The sequence below is a fragment of the Mirounga leonina genome, unplaced genomic scaffold, assembly GCF_011800145.1.
Source record: "Mirounga leonina isolate KUSES-001 unplaced genomic scaffold, KU_Mleo_1.0 Mir_125, whole genome shotgun sequence".
Taxonomy (NCBI): domain Eukaryota; kingdom Metazoa; phylum Chordata; class Mammalia; order Carnivora; family Phocidae; genus Mirounga; species Mirounga leonina.
The window spans coordinates 17,553,687-17,565,948 of NW_023270305.1; the positions used below are offsets into that span (position 1 = coordinate 17,553,687).

At 50.0% G+C, this 12,262-nt stretch overlaps 1 long non-coding RNA gene across 1 annotated transcript; it reads left to right on the forward strand.

The window, feature by feature from the left end:
* The first annotated feature begins 1,614 nt into the window (after positions 1 to 1,614).
* Positions 1,615 to 11,959, forward strand: LOC118007738. Its single transcript, XR_004678474.1, has 2 exons — positions 1,615 to 1,913; positions 9,483 to 11,959. It is a non-coding gene; the product is annotated as an uncharacterized LOC118007738 (long non-coding RNA).
* The last annotated feature ends 303 nt before the right edge of the window (positions 11,960 to 12,262 follow it).

Sequence of the window (12,262 nt, forward strand, 5' to 3'; positions counted from 1 at the left end):
CACTGTGTAATACTTGGTATGATCTTGGGATTTCTGGGCATGGATTTTTTTTCTACCCATAAAGAAAAGTCTACTTACTTAGCTAATTCCAGCTCCTTCTTAAGCAAATTAGAGGGCTTTAGGATATTGGGGCCTGTCATATATAATCTGGGTCTTATGAGCTGCTATTTCTGACCCATCCTTCCCAGGTAGCCCAGGCTCCAGACTGCTCACCTCCCAGAGGCATGAACCACAGAAGGTGTAGGCAGGCCCTGTGGGCCCTGGGTCCTTAAGGTTCTTTGGAAGCTGATACCACATTTAGATAATCCATTTCTTCTTAAATGATTTCCTCTTGGCCTGTCTTCTTGGGCTTTCAGCAGACGCAGACAAAGAGAGGTAAAGGAAATGGATGAGACAGACACAGAGGGACAGAGAGCCCCGACGGAGAGGGGCAGGGAGACGGAAAGACAGAGACCGCTGGTGGGTTGGTGGGTACGGAGATCCTGAGGAAGAATAGGAGAGTAAGGAGGCCAACCTGGCTATGTAAAGTCCTTCTCATGCAAGCCCAGCAGGCTGTGGTGTTGAAACAGAGCCCAACGTCGCTGGCTTTCTTACCCCTCAGATGTGAGCACTCAGGCATACAGTGGCGGGCAAGGACCACTCTGAAGTCCCCTCCTGTGATAACAGGTCCGTAGGCCGAGATCCAGGGCATGGCTCTGGCCACAGCACAGGGACACCAGCAGCTGGAGCTCAAACATCCCAGTGTGAGCCTGGCATTTCTGGGCGTCCCACGCCTGGGGAGGCCATGGGGTCGACGGGGCGGAGTGTGGGACTGGGAGCGTGGTGCTGGCTCTGCCAATGGCCGCCCCCCACTCTGGTGAGGGGGTGGCAGGGGTGGAGAGAGAGGGTCAGTAGCACCAGCAGCCAAGCACGCTAAGGGAGAGAGTCCCTTGGCCAGCCAGCTCCAGGACTTCCGACCATGGCATGTCCCAAGAAGGCCCAGGCCGAGCTGCTTGCTCGGAGCCTTTTCCGAAATCAAGGTTCCACCCAGGTGGATGGGTCACACTCGTGGGGACAGGGACAGGGCATGGGTCAGTGGGAGAGGAAAAGTCTTTTGAAAAGATCTTCTGAATTAAGCATGTCAAAGAGCACCATGAAAGAAAAGAAAGAATGTATGTGTGGAAAGGGGAGTAAAGCAGAGAAGAGCAGGCTGAGGGGGGTTTAGGCCTCTGTGAGTTCCCATGCTCCATCCTTCCTTCTTTCTCATTCCACCCTTAAAAAAAAAAATCAAGAAGGGGCACCTGGGTGGCTCAGATGGTTAAGCTTCTGCCTTCAGCTGGGGTCATGATCCCAGGGTCCTGGGATGTCTGGCTCCTGGCTCAGCAGGGAGCCTGCTTCTCCCTCTCCCTCTCCCCTTGCTCATGCTCTCTCTGTGTCTGTGTCTCAAATGAATAAATAAAAAAAATCTTAAAAAAAAAAAATCCAAGAAGGCCAGAGCACTGGAGAGGGGTTGGGGTAGGCAGGGGAGATGGGAGAAAGAGGAGCAGAGGGTCTAGGAGCCTGCCTGCGAGCGGTGTGAAGAGGCCCTGGTGGGAAGGGGAGGGGCAGGCCAGGAGGGGGAGGGACCGTGCCTGAAGAGCCTCAGCTTGAGCCAGGAGGAGATGCCGCCCCAGGAAGCCTCGGCCTCCCTCCCGCTGCCTGGGCTATGTACCAGAACAGGCAAGGCCCCAAGGGAGCCATGGGGAGGCCTGTGCCCATCTGGAGAAAGTGACGTGGCCACAGGAAGAAGGCAGGGTTTGCAGACAGTGTCAGAGGGAGACAGCAGTGCTGGATCAGGATGGTCTCAGAGTCGAAGGAATGTGCCCGTGGTGGCCGGCAGTCAGAGTCCTAGGAGCCAGGCCATCCTGATTGCCTCTGCCCCGAGTTTCTCCAAGGTAAGGCCATCTAAAAGTTTAACTTTAGTACTTGAAAGGATGCTGGGGATTTGGGAGATGGAGCATAATGATGTAGCTTACTGGTTGGCAGCCATTTCTGGGTAAGGATTAGATTGGGGACAAGATGTGATGTTTGGTGAGGAGAACCGAGGAAACAGTCCTAGGACCTCTCCTGTGCCCAGCACTGATCCAGATGTGGGTCACTGGCCACGTCTCTTGAAGCAGGTGTGTGGTCACTTGTGGTGGAGACACACCCCTTGGGGTCCGTGGTCCACAGGCTGTGATGGGGTCCGGCTCAGGTCTCTGAGCTGCAGGAGGTCCTGGTCAGGCCTGATCCACAGCTATGGGAGGTGGGCACAGCAGGGCTGACCCAGCCAGGGAACAGAAGGCAGAGTACTGCCCGAGGGACCATCATTTCAGAGAGAAAAGAACCAAAGGTCCTGGCCACTCTCAGTTCTAAAGGTCCCTTGTGGCTGTTTTGGCAGAGTGAGAATGGTAATCCCAGAGCCCAAGGGCTCAGAGGCAGCCCCTCTCCAGTCACTATCTCAGGACAGGACACCGTGCATCCTCCCTACGACCCCAGAAGGAGGCAGCCGAGGGACCAGCCTTCATTTCCATACCCTTATGCCAGGTCTTAAAGACCGCCATTTGTTTATTTATTATTGGTCTCTGAGCAGGATGAGATGACCCTCAGCTGCCTTTCAGCAGGAGCAGCTCAGTTCACAAGGGGCTGGAGGGATCACCTTGTTCAACTAGCTTAATTATTTAAAATGAGGAAATAAGGTTTGGCCAAGCTTTTCCTAGTTTCCTAGTTGTTCCTAGTCCACTTGCAGACTGGTGAGCATGCACAGCCTTTCCATTAGATCACAGAATTTTTTACTCAAAACAGTTTGTGCAAAGCAAAAGGCAGTGCATGGTAGAGAAGAGTCCCCTGAGAATTCGGAGATTAAGACAGAAGCCAGACGGAACCCCAGGGTGGCCAGGGCCCGAAGCAGGACTTCCAGCCCGGCTTTGGGGATTGGAAGCGCTGGCCCTACTCAGTTTGACCAGTTTCTTTGTTTTGGCCCTTCTCAGAGCCTTCCTCTGTGAATCTGCATCAGGATTGTACCGGGAGGGAGGGGAAAGCAGGAGGCACAAACACCTGTGGTGGATTAGACTCATCACCCAATGTGTTGAGTATTGAGTCCTCCTGAAGCTATCACTCCCTCCCAAAAAAAAAAAAAAAAAAGTTTAGGTCCAGCTGGGAAAGGTGGAGCAATTCAAGAAGATAGGCCGAATCACTCTCCTGTTTATGCCACCTGGGGGTCAGCGAAGTTCGGTTTCTGTCCTGGGACAAGCAGGGCAGTTGGCAGGTCTTAACCCACTGTAACTACAGAGGGAAAATGTCTGCACTTCTCTAGTCTGATTAGCTTGGGTTTAAGCAAAACAGCGAGAGCTTGGTCTCCCTAAGAACAGAAGCTCATCTCAAGGATGACCCGGCCTGAGCAGCCCCAGAGGCGGAGGCACTGCCTGGGAACAGCTCCTGGTCACAGGAGCCGCCTCAATCTCTGAAGTGGTGATCAGTCTTGTGGTTAACCCGGATTTTTCAACTTTGTTCTTGTAATTATTAAGCTAGATCATCCGAAAACAAAAGGCAAGCCCTGGGCCCCATTCCTGCCTTCCACAAATATGAAACATGTACTACGTGTCAGAAATTGAACGTGGGTGAACAAGGAGACAGGATTCCTCCCATCAGAGGATCCCTTATGGCCAGTGTCGCCCTGGAGGTTGGGACTTGGAGTACAAAAGCAACGGGGACTCGGTGTTAGAGGACATATATGCCAAGCTTGGATGATCTTCTCTTAGGGAGTCGACTCATCCTTCACCCTGTTTTCCTTCAAGCCAACCTTGGACCATTTGTACCAGGAGTCCCAGATTTTTGGAGCTACTGGATACATCTCTCTGATGGGGAGACTTAGCATGTATGTAATTAAGGCGCTCTCTGGGGGAATTCATATGCCCACTGGAGTTTGGACCACTACTGTGGTCCAAAGTCCAGGGAGGTCACCATTCACATCCTACCTGCTTCCTAGATGGGTGTATCTGATGTCAGCGGTGTTCCCGTGGGAGTCAGGTGAGGGCTGGCCAGCTCCCCCGTGCTCAGCAGCAGCTTTGTGGGATGGAGAGCGGTGGTGGCAGAGGAGGGTCACAGTCTCCGGAGAAAGTGCAGGCAAGCAGGATTGGCAGAGTCCATACTCCTTCCCGCAGCAGGCTCCTCCTTATATGGGCTCACCAGGGAATGCCCCACTTTAGTTAAACAGTGACTCCTGGACCAGACCTCGGGGCCTCCTGGAGAAAGGATATTGTTTTCAACTGCAAGGTCTTCCAGTCACCTCCTAATCCCAGCTCACTTCCTGGAGCCCCCAGCTGAGCGGCCAATGTCTTGGCTGCCTGGGGTGTGTTTTTTTTTCATTGTTTCCAAGTATTTACACCAGGAATCAGGAATGGGGGAATGCGTGTTTCTACAGAAGCTCTCAGAACATTCTCACACAGCAAAGGGCGGTTGCCATGTGTTGCATATCAAGAGGGGCCCCTCAAAGTAAGTCACATCACATGGGCCTTCTGCTGGAGAGAGCATCTACTTTCCGCAAACAGGTCGTGGAACACATTAACCCCTGGGCTTGGTGAGCCCTGGGGGCAAGGTCGGCATCCTCGCTGCTTAATGGATCCGGGAGAAAGAGAGGAGAACCTGGATAGCAGGGCTCACCCTGTGTTCCAGGTGAGAATGATAAAGTAGGGAATGCAAGAAGAAAAATGTGGAAATCAGCAGAAACTGATCGAACTGGATCGATCCGGAACACGGAAGGCAGAACTGGAGCACTTGCCAAGTGTGGCTGAGACTGTGCCCCAGGGAGGCAGCCAGGTGGGTGGGAGGGGTCCCTCAACCATTGAAAGTGGGCTTTAATCCCACTTCCACAATTCCGAGCTGTCTGACTTGGGCCAGTCCCTTCCCCTCTGAGTCGTGGTTGACTATGTGATAGGAAGGTTATAAGGCTTGCCTTGTCTTCCCTCCTATTTATTTACTGGAACGCCTGCACCCCAGGGGACCCATGCTGCTGGAACTTTCACTGTAAATACAGTCAGCAATAAATGTGCTGTTTTATGAATTAAATTAATGAAAAAATAGACCTCTATTTGTGGTGCGTGCTCAAAATGATTTTCCTAATAGGGCATACAGTCAAAAACATTTGAAAGCCAGAGTTTCAGAAAAACTTGGTGTGAAAATGCTTTAGAAGGTCCTATCCATGTAAGTGTATCTTGAGACAGTGCCTAAAGAAAACCAGCTGGGAGCTTTTCCTGCTTACTGATGATTTTGTCTTCTCTCATGTCATCAAATATATTTTTTTCCCCTTAGAGTAGGAACTGTTGCCTCAGAGCAAGATTTGGGAATATTGAGTTAAAAGGGGAACTGTCTCAGGACGCCTGGGTGGCTCAGTTGATGAAGCATCTGCCTTCAGCTCAGGTCGTGATCCCAGGGTCCTGGGATCGAGCCGTGCATTGTGCTCCTTGCTTAGCAGGGAACCTGCTTCTCCCTCTGCCTGCCGCTCCCCCTGCTCATGTTCTCTCTCTTGCTCTCTCTGATAAATAAATAAAAATCTTTAAAAAGGGGGGAACTGTCTCCCCAAGGTGTGTTCTTGGTGCCAGGAGACACACAAATCGCTAGGGATGAAATGGGGGACCCTGGAAAGAAGAATTGTTTCAAATCCAAGGGGCTGTTTTCTTTTGGGGCTTCCGGTTCTTTGGTGTTCTTCCTCCTCACTCATATGTGCTCTTTAGAAGCCAACTCTCAGGAATGTGTGTTTTCCAGAGAAATCCAGCCTGGGGCTGTAAACTGGGTGACCTCTATCCTAATTTTCTGGCTGGTCTTCCTCCAGGTCAGAAGGAAGTGTGGCATGCCCCTTGCATTCTTCCCACACTGAGCAGTCCACATCTGCCCCCAGATGCAGCCCTCTGGTCCCCACGTAGGACCCACCTCGTCTTCCACCGGGTCAGGACTGCCTTCAGTGCATATGATGGCCCACCCAGGCCTCCACCATCACATCAAATGCACAGACCCCACTGTGGCCTCTCCCGCCCGGGCTGTGGTCACCCGCCCCTCCTCTGCCAGTGTCATGACCATCCCTGAGGTGGCTGTCTGTTCCCCCCACAGCTGACACCCCTGCTCTCAGTGTCCTACAGAACTGGTAGAGAGATTGCTCTAGTGTGTCCCCTCCTCTGAGCCAGGAGAACCCCCGAGATGGGCTGGGCTTGGGGTCTCCGCCCTCCCTTTGTGAACCCCTGCAGCCAATCTTGCCCCCGGTGAGTCTGCCTTCCCTTGGAGTGACTTCTTCCCAAGGAGAGTCTTCATCCGTTCAAGTAAACACTCCCAAGGGCGCCATCTTGCCAATCTCTAGCCATGCCTCAAGATGCCAGATCCTGGGAGACGCAGCTCTTCCCCTCCCTGCTGCTTCTTCTGCTTCGTCTCACTTTCTTCCCTCCAGCCTCTATTCTAGCCCTCTGCCTGCTTGCCTCCCTCTCCCCCTTTACCAGTTCCTTCATGAGAACCACCTGTGCCAGGCACTGTGCCAGGCCCGGGAGGCCCATCCATGAGCACCTAAAGCAGGGAAACCTCATCTTGACTGGGGGGTCATGGGAGGCTCCCTAAGGAGGGACAGATGGAAGAGGACCCTACCAAGAGAAGAGAGTGCTGGAGGTGGTCCAGGCAGGGGTCAGAGTGGTGAGAAAGTGCAAATCCTAGAGGACAGCTTGATGAATGTTTCACAACATGAAATCCAAGTTACCAGCACCCAGATAAAGAGACAGGCCATTACCAGTACCCCAAAGACCCCTTTGCACCCCTTTCCCATCATGAGCCTCCAGGATGTCCCCAAGGTAAACTGTCCCCAGTCCTGTTCATTTTGATAAGTTCCATCTTGGTTTTATATATATATATATAATATAAAATATATTTTATATATGTATATATAAATTTAAATATATTTAATATTATATATTTATAAATTTATATATAAAAGAAAACAAATACAGTGTTGATTCAGGGGATTAAATCAGATGTCCCTGCAAAATAGGACAGGAGACTGTTGTGACAGAGCAGGCAGGTATGCAGAGGGTTTGCCATATAGTTAAAAGATCATCTAACCGATTTCATTATTTTTACCTTCCTCTGTGGGTGGAAAAAACCAAATCAACAAAGTGAGTTGATTTTTTTTTGAAGATTTTATTTTTTTATTTGAGAGAGAGAGAGCATGAGAGGGGGGAGGGTCAGAGGGAGAAACAGACTCCCCATTGAGCAGGAAGCCTGATTTGGGACTTGATCGTGGGACTCCAGGATCATGACCCGAGCCAAAGGCAGTTGCTTAACCGACTGAGCCACCCAGGTGCCCTGTGAGTTGATTTTTGCTAGTGCCCAAAAGTATGTAGTGGCCGGAGGCTCACCTAGCTTGAGTTTGCTGGGCTATGGACTGTGTTCTGGGTGGATTATGAACTGCCCCAGTCACGTTCTTAGGCTCAGAGCAATAGGTGACAGATTCAGCATTATCTTCAAGAGAAGCATTATACACACTTGAGTTTTCAAATCATAGTGTCCGGGCCCCACCACTTACTTACTGTGGAATTTTGGACAAGCTACTTAACTCCAAGCCTGTTTCCTCAACCCCCAAATGGTGATGATAATAGAATCTAACTCAGCAGCCATCATGAGAGTGAAAAAAAGCAAAGGTGGCTCAACGGCTTCATGCTAAGTCTGGTACCCAGGAACCATTCAGTAAGTGGCGGCTACGAGTTCGTAAAACCAGACATAGTCCATGGCTGGTGGAAGTTTAGCAGAGCCAGGTAAGAAGAGAGCTGGGACTTCTCAGCTGGAAACCAGGAACACGTATGAGAAGGACAAAGGTGATAACCCAGGCCAGAAAGGGAAAGCCAACACGGACAAAGAGAAGGTCCAGAGAGGGAAAAGGAAGTCATTTTCATGTGTTTCTTCAAGTTCTGTTTTAATAGCAAGTCAGTCTGAACACTCTAAGTATTGCCTGAAGAAACCAACAGATACATTTGTTTCTGGTGTTGCCACATGTTGCCAAACTAAAAAAGACAGAAGCATTTGGCCAAGGAGAACCGAGCTCTGCTACCGATGGAGAATCCTTAGTCATGGGCACGCTGGAAAAAACGACCCCCCCTCCCCCCAAAAAAAGACCCCCTTGCCTGCCTGCTGACTTGCTGGAGAGGGCCTGGAGAGACCCAAGTCCTGCTTGTGCTGAAGGAGCAGGAAGGCAACACCCTGTGTCATGGCAGAGTTGCTGGGCGCTTGCTCTGCCCCTTTCAATGTTCCAGCATCCCTTGGGGTGAGCTCCTTGAATGGACACCCGGGGCTGGGAAAGCACAGTTCAAGGGTGGTCACTGTCACCGCAGCCTGAGGAGGACGCACAGACCAGGACTTTCCTGGGACGACACGTGGCGATGGGACAGGAGATTGGTCATTTCTGCTTCCTTCTTTGATTGCATCTCCAGTAAATAAGTTCTCAGGAATTTGAGACAAGAAGGCTTAGGCAAGCCAACATACGTGGGTGGGCAAGGGGGAATTGGCATAAGCCATATTGCTTATTCTTTAACTAAGCTGGGGCCCTGTGGAAAACCCCTCCTTCTTCCCGAAAGGAAAAAAAAATAGGGTGGAGTGGGGAAAGTGCAAATAGTAAGTGTGCAAGGTTGGTGCAAATGGCTTGAAGATAGGGAAAGGGCATTTGGTAAATGGGTGGGGGAATATCCCACTTGCCCAGGAAAGTCTGTGACCAATCTCTGGGGTGAGCAGACCTTGAGGAGGAAGACGGGGTGTGCCCAGAACAAAGAATCGACAAGCAGTTTCTTGCAGGGACTGAGAATCCACCGGATCTAAATCGGGCTCTTAGTTTTGAGTCAGTTGCCTTGAAAAGAGACCCCTCCATCCCCCTCGATGGGAGAGCCCTCCAGAAAACGTTCTTGGAGAGTCTGTTTAAACCAGGATAGCTTCTTCCTGTGGATTTCTGGGCTTCTCCATCTGTCCCCCAGCATAATGAACAAGAAAATGAATTAAGCTCAGTTGGGGGGACCTAAAGAAGGGGATATCCCAAAGAGACTGTATCTAAGCCAGTCTTGGGTGTGACAAAAATACTACAACAAGGAAGATAAATGAATCCCCAGGAGGAAAGAGGAAATTAGGCGGGGGCCTTAGAGAAGGGAGAAAGGGGGAGACCCTGGGACCTGAAGCTGCCGAGGATCCTCGTAGGGTCCTTGATGGGGCTGCTAACTGCCCACTGACACACTATCTATGAAAGATAAACAAAATAATTTCATTAATATGGTGCTGGCGCCATCACAAAGTAATGAAATGAGGAAGCTAAAACTGCCAAGTACTACTGTGGATGAGGAATAGAGATAGACCAGTTATGATTACAGAAAGCCAAGATGGGGGGTCAAAGAAATAATTGTGCCTCCTCGATAAGGCAATGCTGCTGGGAGGTTGTGTACAAGCCCTTTAATATCTATTTTTATCCATCCTAGAGCCATACTTACATCTTGAGAGGACAATTACTGGACAACGGACCGAGCGTGAGGATAAGTACAGTGTTCTCTGTTGCAAATTTTGCGTCTGAACAATCAAGCTTTATTCATTTCTTGTTTGCTCATCATGTTAACCTTTTATTATGCAAAACTGTCAATTCAATTGCACAATACAAAAAAAAAAAAAAATCTGGGACAATTCACAAGCGATGTAGTGATGTTTACCATAGCTGCTAAAAGGAAAAAAACTAACCCGAAAGAATCTGCTGAAGAGGATTCTCCTGCTCTGCTCCGACACTTGGATACTCATTAGCAAGCCGATCTGCTCACTGGGGAACATGAACTGACTCCTACTCAAGTGCACACTAGGAAGGAGTTGGGAGGCCTCCTTTCCTGCACCGAAAACAAAACATTCACACTAGTGAACTGGTGTACGAGAGAAAGCTTGGGTGGTGAGCTCTCAGCAGCAGTTCTCAAATTTAGATCCATAAGATTCACTGGGGGAGGGGGTTGTTACGAAATGGAGAGATCTCCATTTAGGAGGTTTGGGGTGGGGTGTGAGAATCCACAGGTTAACAGGCATCCCAGGAGACTGCTTTGAGGACGGATCTCTGTAGTAGCCCTGGTTCTGCTGGCCCACTGCTTAGAAAAGGCAACCCCCTCCTGACATGCATGCATGAGCCCTGCTAGGACGTTGGTGCTGTTAGAAGGTCGTGGGGCCTTCACGGGGTCAGGAGGTAGGGCTGCCTTCTGTGAGCATGCCGGGGGCCCTGGAGGGGATCCTAGTGGCAAGTCAGGGCCCTTCTACCAGTGGTCAGAATAAACTTGTAGAGCAGATTTTAGAGGCCACCTCCGCCCACCTCTGTTCCCCAGATGATTCTCAATCTTGGCTGTGCATTAGATCAATCAAGTCGGACACTTGGGGTTGAGTAAGGGTGCTCCTGGCAGTAATATTTTTAAAAAGATCCTTGAGCAATTGTAATGTGCAGCCTGGATTGAGAACCATGGGTTTAATCTTTTTCTTACCTCCTGGGTCCCTCTCTCCGGTCTCCCTCATGGGTGGGGGCATTTCTAATTGTTCAGTGCACGCACCACCTCCTCTGGCTGCCGGAACGCCCCAGCTCTGCCACCCCACACAGCCTGCTGTTTCTGAGTGCACCATCCCCCTACACCAGCCATCTCTTGCCGAGAAAACCCTCTTCCCTCAGTATGGTACTAGGGGAGTATGCTAGTTTTCAGGAGTTATGGAAGGAAAATGTGTATTTCTGTACCCCCTTCATTCATAGCATGCAAATGATTAATGGTCTAAGGTCTTAGGGCAAATTCCCTGAGAAACAGACTCTGAGAGGAGATTTATGTGCAAAAGGTTTACTGGGGAGTGTTGTTGGGATCAGTGCCTGTAGGGCAATGAAGGAAGAGGGAGGTGCTGGGCAGAAGGACCCAGACAGAGGCTGTTGCAACAAAGGTCTCAGCAGACCTCCATGGCTGGTCTAGACTCTGGATGGACCTTCAGAACTGTTCCACTCTGAGGCATGAGGGCAAGTCTTTTATATCCCCCACATGGCCCAGTAACTGAATGCAGGCTGTATTTGGGGAGGCCGCATACCCTTGGATGAGGTGACTCTTCAGTTAAGGACAATTCAGGGCAATGCCTGGAGTCCCCCTACTTGGCAGAACCACCAGCTTTCAACGTGCCAACGGGTGGTTCTCAGTCAAGTAGGGAGACTTCATGTCCCAGTCCTGAGCCAGGATCTACCTGTCACACTACTTCATCCACTATACCAACCATGCTTGGGGTCTTTATTTTCTGAGAGAAGATTTTCAGTAGAAATGAATACTTTATTAGTTTGCTTGAGCAAGGGAGGCTTCTCAGTGTCCTCCAGAAGCAACATGGTTGTGGTGTAAAAATCTCTGGATTCAGATTAGAATCCCAGCTTGGCCCCTTACTTAACTTAGGCAAGTCATTAAAATCTCTAGGCCTCCATTAAATTGTCTTTGCAATGCGGCTGACCAGTAAGTACCTTGCAGAGTCACTAAGCACTAAATGCGATGGGTGGGCAGTATCTGGGACAATGGAGTTTGTGCGAGCTGGGCCTTGCCCACTGCTTGTCCTGGTAGCTAAGATACTGAGAAAACACTGTTCCTGGGGGGATGGTTGCCCCATATTTGGATGCAGACTTGCTCAATTCTCAGACACCCGCTTCTCTCCCTGGAGTATCACAAGTGCCTTGCCCAGTTTTTCTTTAATTGGTGGCCTGGCTCCCCTGGGTCTGAAGAAATCTTAAAAGTCAACATGAAAGGCAACTACCAGTGGGGCCAAAGAACTGACTCACGCTGAATTTCTGCTCCATCAGTGGGGTTGCCAGTCTCCCAAATGATAATTCATTATGAAGTTGACTAATAACCAATTTTAGCAAAATGTTGTGAGACTATCAAATGAATAAAAAATGGAATGCAAAATAATATATTCAATATGATTTCAACTGTTTTACAATGGCTCAGGGAAATTCTGGAAGCAAAAATGTCAAGATGTCACAATAACTGCCTCTGTATGGTAAGACTGTGGCTGATTATATTCATGCCTTCTTTACATGTTTCTATAGTTTCAGTTTTTTCCATGAGGAGCAGTGGGTGGAGAAAGAAAAGGAAAAAGAAAATGGATCATGTGTTCCCACCAGGGGAAGGCACATGCCAATGTTTCCCACCAGCTTTTCCCACATATCACGATGGGCTTGTAGGGGGCGTTGCAAAGCATAGTGTCCATCTCATTTCCCCGGGGC